Genomic DNA, 8592 nt, shown 5'->3' with positions numbered 1-8592 from the left:
CACTATTATCACAATAAATTGTGACAATTTTGGGCAAACCAAGAATCACATCTAAGTCCATTAAGAAGTTCCTGAGCCATATCACTTCTTTGGCTGCCTCAGAGGCTACCACATACTCAGCTTCCATGGTCGAGTCTGAAACGCATTTCTGCTTAACACTCCTCCATGATATGGCTCCACCTCCTAAAGTAAACACATAGCCTGATGTAGACTTATTATTGTCTCTATCTGATTGGAAGTCAGAATCCGTATAACCCACAGGGAACAAATCATCTGACTGGTAAACTAGCATATAATATCTAGTTCCTCTCAGGTAGTTCAATATACGCTTTACAGCAGTCCAATGTGTAGGTCCCTTTAGAGGCCGGCAAGAGGGGAGGGGTGAATTGCCCTACAAAATAAAACCAAAAACCCTTCTCGGATATTCAACTAACTTAAAAGAACTTATAATTAAAAAGGCAGAGACTAATTAAAACAGAAAATAGACACAGAGGAATTACTTGGTTTGCAATCAGAGGATTGCTAATCCAAGGCAAAGAAGACGCACTAATTGATTCTCCTCTGGGCGGAGTAGCCTCTTACAGCGTTGAAAGCATAGAACGAAATAACACAAATGAAAGCTCTGGATTACAAGTAGTTGTTCTTAATTAATAATTGCTTCTGGACCAAGGCTATATTTATAGTCTTGGTCCGGGCGCCTGGAAGGGTTCCGGGCGCCCTAGGGGGGATAAATTTTATCCCCCAACGGTCGGATCGAGTCAAAACTCGATCCTGTTAAAAAGTCTATTCCGGGCGCCCGGAAGGATTCCGGGCGCCCCGGTCGGTTCCGGGCGCTCGGAGCCCTAAGGTCAACTTAAATTGACTTTTCGACTCCGGTTCAGCTCGTCTCGATCCAGCTCATCTTGGTCCGGGTCTGTTCGCTCCGGCTCCGTTTGCTTGGGTGATCTCGGCCTTCCGGAATAGGGCTCACCCGAACCCATGTTCCGGCCTTCTCCTCGAGCAGCCTTCCTTCCCGGTTTCTCGTCACTCGAACGCCGCGCACGTTCTTCTCGTCCGCCGGTGTACTCTTCCGCGGTCACCTCGTCCCTCGGACGCACTGAGCCCGTCGGCTCTCTCCCCGTGTCGTCCTTCACGTTAGTCGCGTCTTCCGCTCGACTTCCTGTGTTCCTAAGCTCCTGCACACTTAGACACAAGGGTTAAACAACGCAGGACCTAGCTTAACTTGTTTGATCACATCAAAACACCTCGGGGTTCCAACAATCTCCCCCTTTTTGATGTGAGCAACCCAAGTTAAGCTAGGGAAAACCAGATGCAATAAAAACAATTTATTTACAATTAAGTCCAAAGATATTTCATAAAAAAATTTATATACCTCCCCCTAGACTTAACATTCTTCTCCCCCTTTGATCACATTAAAAATAGGGGTTCTTTAAACAAGTCTAAGGTAAACAAAATTTTAAGTGAAATTTCATAAAAAAAATTTCTAAGGCAATTAATATTAATTTGTAAGGCAATGTTTCAAAAGAGAATATCTAGTTTTTAAAAAAAAATTCTAAGTCAATATTCAGAAAAAATTTTAAGTTATTTTTTATAAAAGATTTCTAAGGCGATTTTTTAAAAAAAATGTATAAGACAATATTCATAGAAAAATTTCTAAGTTAATTAAAAAATATCTAAGTCAATAATTTTCAGAAATTTTCTAAAAAAAATTATTTTCCAAAAAAAATTATTATTATATAAATTAATTTTAAGTATTTTCTAACACAAATTGAATAACTCTTTTAAAGCATTAAGTAATTTAAATTAATGCTTTTTCAGTTAGTCAATTAAACTCTTCATTTCAATACTTGGCTTCCAGGTCGTGGCGAGGCACTAGGCCTTCTTGGTTATTGGAGCAACAACCACTTCCTTAGACAAAGCCTCATAAAGAAATTAGTTGTTTAATTTCCTTGCTGAAAATGCTAAGTCTGATTTTAATTTTAAATTAAATAGGTTTTTGGAACCCAGTAGAGGTTCCTACCTACAGGATTAACCAAGTATTTTCTAGGTATATAGATTTTTGATATATTTCTAATTTGACTTTGATGAAATCTATAATACCAATTTAAACCTCTATAATTTCTAAAAGTTGAAATATTTGAACCAGTGGATTTTTTCAATCTTTCTATTTCTTCTTTTAGTTTTTCATTTTCAATTTTTAATTTTTCAAAATCCTCTATAAGACATGATTTTGCCAAAATTCTCTTTGTTTCTAAAATTTCATTTTCTAATTTGGCATTTTTATTTTCTAATTTATACATGGATTTAGTCATAGCTTTGATACTAAAGTAAAGTTCATCAGGGGGTAAGAGGCATACCTCACTTACCATATCAGACTTGAAGCCTGAATCTCCCCCTGCTTCGCTACTTCCATCTGAGGTCGCTCCCCCTTCATCGATGCTGGGTTCTGATGTACTTTGTCCTTCGTGGCTTGCCATCAGTGCAATCCCCGCATATTCTTGAGCTTCTGATTCAGATGAAGAAGTGTCATCCCAAGTTGCTTTTAGGTTGTGTTTCTTGGGTGTCTTCATTTTGACCTTCTTGAGTTCTGGGCACTCTTCCCTTAGGTGTCCCTCCTTCTGACACTGGTAGCACCGTACCTTTCTTCTACCTTTTTGATTCTTTTGATTCTGCATTTTAAATTTATTAGATCTAAAAAACTTTTTAAAATTTCTTACCATGTATGCTTCTTGATTGTCTTCGGAGTCTGACTCGAGTTCATCCTTCTGGGTTGCGTTCAGCGCCATAGTCTGGGTTGTATCCTTTGTCGTTCCTGCACACCTGGTTTCATGCAATTCAAGAGTAGAAAACAACTCTTCTAAAGTACTTACCTCCAGGTCTTTTGAGATGTAGTAGGCGTTGACGATTGATGTCCACTCCGGAGTTCTTGGAAACGCGTTGAGCGCGTAGCGTATAGTGTCCCGGTTTGTTACCGTTTCACCAAGGATTTCGAGACAAGTAACTAGTTCTTTTACCTTCGCATGTAGACCAGCTACTTTCTCACCTTTCTCCAGACGGATGTTCATCAGTTTGTTGCGGAGGATGTCCCTTCTAGCGAGCTTCGCTTCGGACGTGCCTTCGTGGAGTTCCAAGAACTTCTCCCAAATTTCTTTAGCAGATAAATAGTTTCCGATGCGGTTGACCTCTTGAGGCGGTAACACGCTCAGCAGGTGATGTTCCGCACGGCTGTTTGCTACCGACTCATTCTGCTCCTTCTTTGTCCAATCGCTCTCTTCTTTTTCTTTTCCAACCTTATCTATTGGAGCTACAAAACCATATTTCATGATAAATCGAATTTCAAAATCTATTTTTAGGAATACCTCCATACGACGCTTCCAGTCTGCGAAGTTCCCCTCGAATTTTGGTGGAACAATGCTTGGTCCGGCCATCTTTGTTGCTTCGATCGGCGGTTAGTCCTCCTGAAGCGCCTTGCTCTGATACCACTTGTAGGTCCCTTTAGAGGCCGGCAAGAGGGGAGGGGTGAATTTCCCTACAAAATAAAACCAAAAAACCTTCTCGGATATTCAACTAACTTAAAAGAACTTGTAATTAAAAAGGCAGAGACTAATTAAAACAGAAAATAGACACAGAGGAATTACTTGGTTTGCAATCAGAGGATTGCTAATCCAAGGCAAAGAAGACGCACTAATTGATTCTCCTCTAGGCGGAGTAGCATCTTACAGCGTTGAAAGCACAGAACGAAATAACACAAATGAAAGCTCTGGATTACAAGTAGTTGTTCTTAATTAATAATTGCTTCTGGACCAAGGCTATATTTATAGTCTTGGTCCGGGCGCCTGGAAGGGTTCCGGGCGCCCGGGGGGGATAAATTTTATCCCCCAACGGTCGAATCGAGTCAAAACTCGATCCTGTTAAAAAGTCGATTCCGGGCGCCCCGGTCGGTTCCGGGCGCCCGGAGCCCTAAGGTCAACTTAAATTGACTTTTCGACTCCGGTTCAGCTCGTCTCGATCCAGCTCATCTCGGTCCGGGTCTGTTCGCTCCGGCTCCGTTTGCTTGGGTGATCTTGGCCTTCCGGAATAGGGCTCACCCGAACCCATTAGCAGCCTTCCTTCCCGGTTTCTCGTCCCTCGAACGCCGCGCACGTTCTTCTCGTCCGCCGGTGTACTCTTCCGCGGTCACCTCGTCCCTCGGACGCACCGAGCCCGTCGGCTCTCTCCCCGTGCCGTCCTTCACGTTAGTCGCGTCTTCCGCTCGACTTCCTGTGTTCCTAAGCTCCTGCACACTTAGACACAAGGGTTAAACAACGCAGGACCTAGCTTAACTTGTTTGATCACATCAAAACACCTCGGGGTTCCAACACAATGTCCCTGTCTAACCATGCCCACGACAAAACAGATATCCGATCTCGTACACAGCATTGCATACATCAGGCTTCCGATAGCCGAAGCATAAGGAACTGTCTTCATGTCCTCTATCTCCTTTGATGTCTTCGGAGACATCTCTTTAGATAAAGCTACTCCATGCCTAAAAGGTAGAAACCCTTTCTTGGAGTTTTGCATGCTAAAACGATCAAGGATTGTATCGTTATATGAAGCTTGGGACAAGCACAACATCCTTTTCTTGCGATGGCTTGTTACTTTGATCCCAAGAATATGTGCACATTCTCCTAAGTCCTTCATATCGAATTTCTTGGACAAGCATACCCTTACGTCTAACAATACTTTGACATTGCTGCCAATTAACAAAATATCATCTACGTACAGTACAAGAAATACCACCATGTTTCCCTCACACTTCTTGTATATACAAGACTCATCCGATCACTGAATAAATCCATAAGACTAGATCACTTCATTAAACCGGTTGTTCCAAGACCTAGAAGCTTGCTTCAGTTCATAAATAGACCGATATATCTTACAAACTAGATGCTCTTTGCCCTTTGCTATAAACCCCTCTGGTTGCTTCATATGAATGTTTTCTTCAAGACTTCCATTAAGGAAAGCTGTCTTGACATCCATTTGCCAAACCTCATAATCCATATGAGCGGCAACAGATAAAAGAATTCGGATAGACTTAAGCATGGCTACCGGTGAAAAGGTTTCCTTATAATCGATACCCTTTTTCAACAAGCCTTACTTTGAAAGTTTCCACCTTCCTGTCTGTCCCTCTTTTTCTATTGTAGACCTACCCAATGACTTTTACACCATTTGGTAGTTCTACAAGATCCCAGACTTTATTAGAATACATATATTCTATTTCTGAATTCATTGCTCTTTGTCAAGATGCTACATCTTTATCTTGGATTGCTTCATCATTTGTTCAGGGATCCAGTTCATTTTACCTGGGATCAAGTCCCAAGACTCTCCTAAAAATAAGAATTTTCAGGTTGCCTTACAACCCCTCCCACTACGATGAGGCACTATCTGTAGTTGTGTAGCATTTGTGATACGTATTGCAGTATCTTATGATATTTTATCTTATACTGTTGGTACTAGATTTAGACGTGTAGCGACCCACCTTCCTTACTACTACCACTCTCTAGAGGTGGACGCTACTTAACTGCTAACTCTACTTAACTGGTGTGATCGAAACCATGAGGAATCTCTACCGAAAAATTTCGACAGAGTCTCCCCTGTACCGGTGACCATATCCGTAAATACATACAGAGTATACTCAGCCACAGGCGGCTGGAACATATATTTTCACAACCACGTAGTTTAATAAATCAAATCATGCAAGTAATGAAAAGCGGAAACACAACTTCCTACTACAAAATTTTCTTATCAACTTAATAAGAAATTAAGCTAAACAAATTCTTAAACTAAGTGAGTTCTTTAGCTAAGTCTCAAGGATCACCATAGTCCACACATCACACACCGTCACAGCATCTCCTTGTCGCTTTCTTCCTTATACTTTAGCTTTTCCTTTATCTGCAGTAGGAGGAAAATAGTATCTATAAGCTAAAAGCTTAGTGAGCGCTATCCTACTCACAAAAATTCGATATGCATGTATATAAATAAAAACATGCTAAAACTAAATGCTAACATGTAAAACTACTCATGCTCATAAATAGCAAAGAAATCAACTAACTGAAAAGCTAACATGTATAGCTACTCATGCTCATAAATAGCAAAGAAATCAACTAACTGAAAAGCTAACATGTATAGCTACTCATGCTCATAAATAACAAAGGAATCATACTAACTGAAATACTAAACATGTACAGCTAATCATAGAACTATCATGTGTATCAATAGGAAACTGAATTGATACATAAGCTGAACTAATTAATGCTAAACTGAATCTAACTTGTATTCACATAACTAATTTGTGAAGTTTTGAAAACTATTTACATAATAGATCAAAATAGTAATCATGCTGCTGATGGGCCTTGCTGTGCGCGCATCCCTAACTAAACCCGGGATTGCAAGTTCCGAGTCTAGTAGGGTTTACTAGGTTATCTAAACCTAGGGACGACTGTGGGAGCCCAACCCAATGGATATCTAATCCAGTACAGTGCCACTGCTAAAAATAAAATACTGATTTCATAGCTAATTTTCTTACCTTGCTTTAACTAGGTTATCTGAACCTAGAACTAGGTTATCTGAACCTAGAGGCGACTGTGGGAGCCCACCCATTGGACCGTAGTCCCATATAGGCTGAAGCAAGACTAAATAAGTTATTTTAAATGCTTCTACTGCATTAACTGAGCTATTAAAATGCCTACTGTAGCATTATATTGAGCTAAGAATTTTATCAAGCACTTGGTGTGCACTAGAACACACCCTACGTACTGAAAATCTGTATACAAAGCTTAACATAAATCTGCATGCAAAGCTTAACAAAAATCTGCATATTAAGCCTATCAAAATCTGCATACTTTACTTATAAAAAATCTACATGCTATAAAAATAGAGCCATGTTATTTCAATAGCAAATAGGAAACTTGAACAACTTAAGCATGCTGTGAAAGTAAAACCAATTCAACTACTAGGCATGCAATAGAATCTAGAAAATAAAGGAATCGTTGCTGCATGGAATTAACAGAATATCATGCTTCATCAGGAAATACTAAACAGCAATGAAAACTAAAACTGCTCATGCTTGAAAACAGCAAAAGAAAAGAACCCGAAATCAATAGCAAATGGGAACTAAAAGATCTACTCATGTATATCTATATAAACTAAATTCACAATGCTGTTAACATCTAATCAACTTATTCATTTCCAAAAGATACAGAATTAATAGCTTGCTTTAGATACCCAAGGAATTAAGTACAGTCAATCCTGTACACTGCTCTAAATAAATCCATTAATCTATCATTAAGGAAACCAACAGATTAAACTAACTCATAATACTCAATGTGCATATATATGTATATACATCAAAACTGAAACTTAAATGCTTAATAAACACATGCTGGTCCAGTAAGCTATAAAGGAAATCAAATTGGCATGTCTAATTAAGCTACAAATGAATAAGTCTACTAAGGAACATAAACAAATAAAACAATTTGTTCCAAAATCTGAAAGCATCACTAAGGAACATAAACAACCTTGAATCCGATCCAAAATTTGCTCACAAGATAATCTGCATACTACCAATGAATTTCTGCATATAGGCTTGCTAAAAATTGCCATTTACCAAAATAATTCTGCTGCTATCTAAAGTTGATACGTGGATATGATGATACACTAGAACCTACAAGGAACCAAAGCATGATTGTTCTTCTTGTTATGTGCCAAGGCAACAAACTAAATGGAAATCATTGCTGTACGACATGCTTTAAATTCAAGGGAAACAAGATCCGAAACTTACTATGCTAACCAAAACCTCAACAAGACTTAAGCTGAATACCAAAGCTTTAGATCTGAAAACTAGGGTTCTATGGCTACTTCAACCTTTAGAGCAATAAGGAAGAAAATCACGGAAAACAAGAATCCGAAAGCCATGAAAACGAATCAAAGCTCGGAACAACTCCTACTGCAGGTGAGTAGCAACTCACCTCACTGTTCTTGGACTTACAACCGGAGAGAAAAGGCTGCTAGGATTCGGAGAAGTTGTTTCCTCAAAGATCTCTTGGTATCTACTTGTTCTTCTCGACGAGGGTATCACGAAGGTGTGGAGATCTCGCCGGAAAAAGTCCTCGTCGGCCGCCGGAGATGAGCCCTAGATTCGGCTCTGTTTCCGCCCGAGAGCCGGCGCCGTCGCGAGGGAAGGGTGAGGAAAAGTTTTGGTTTCGGGAATAAGAAATTAACCCTTTATAACCTAGGTTTTATTTCTGCTCCTTACTATAACTTAAATACATCTCGCTTCATACTTGATTAACAACTCACGCGTAGCCCAGTTGGTTGGCTGTGTTTGGTTCATGGTTGGAGTCGCGGGTTCGAATCCCGCTGAACCCCCTTTTTATTCCAATTTATTTCCTATTCCATTTCCTATTAACTATTACTTAAATAAATTTCATTCCCTTATTAATCAGCAATGCTTGCTGGGACACTTGGTCAGCCGCTCCGCTTAAAGCATTTGCTGCGGCCGTAGGTTGCCGGCTCAAGCCTTGGCATCAGGAAATTTTCTGCAACCTTTTAAAA

Source organism: Zingiber officinale, chromosome 7B (genome assembly GCF_018446385.1).
Source record: "Zingiber officinale cultivar Zhangliang chromosome 7B, Zo_v1.1, whole genome shotgun sequence".
NCBI classification, from domain to species: Eukaryota; Viridiplantae; Streptophyta; class Magnoliopsida; order Zingiberales; family Zingiberaceae; genus Zingiber; species Zingiber officinale.
This window is presented reverse-complemented; position numbering follows the sequence as displayed.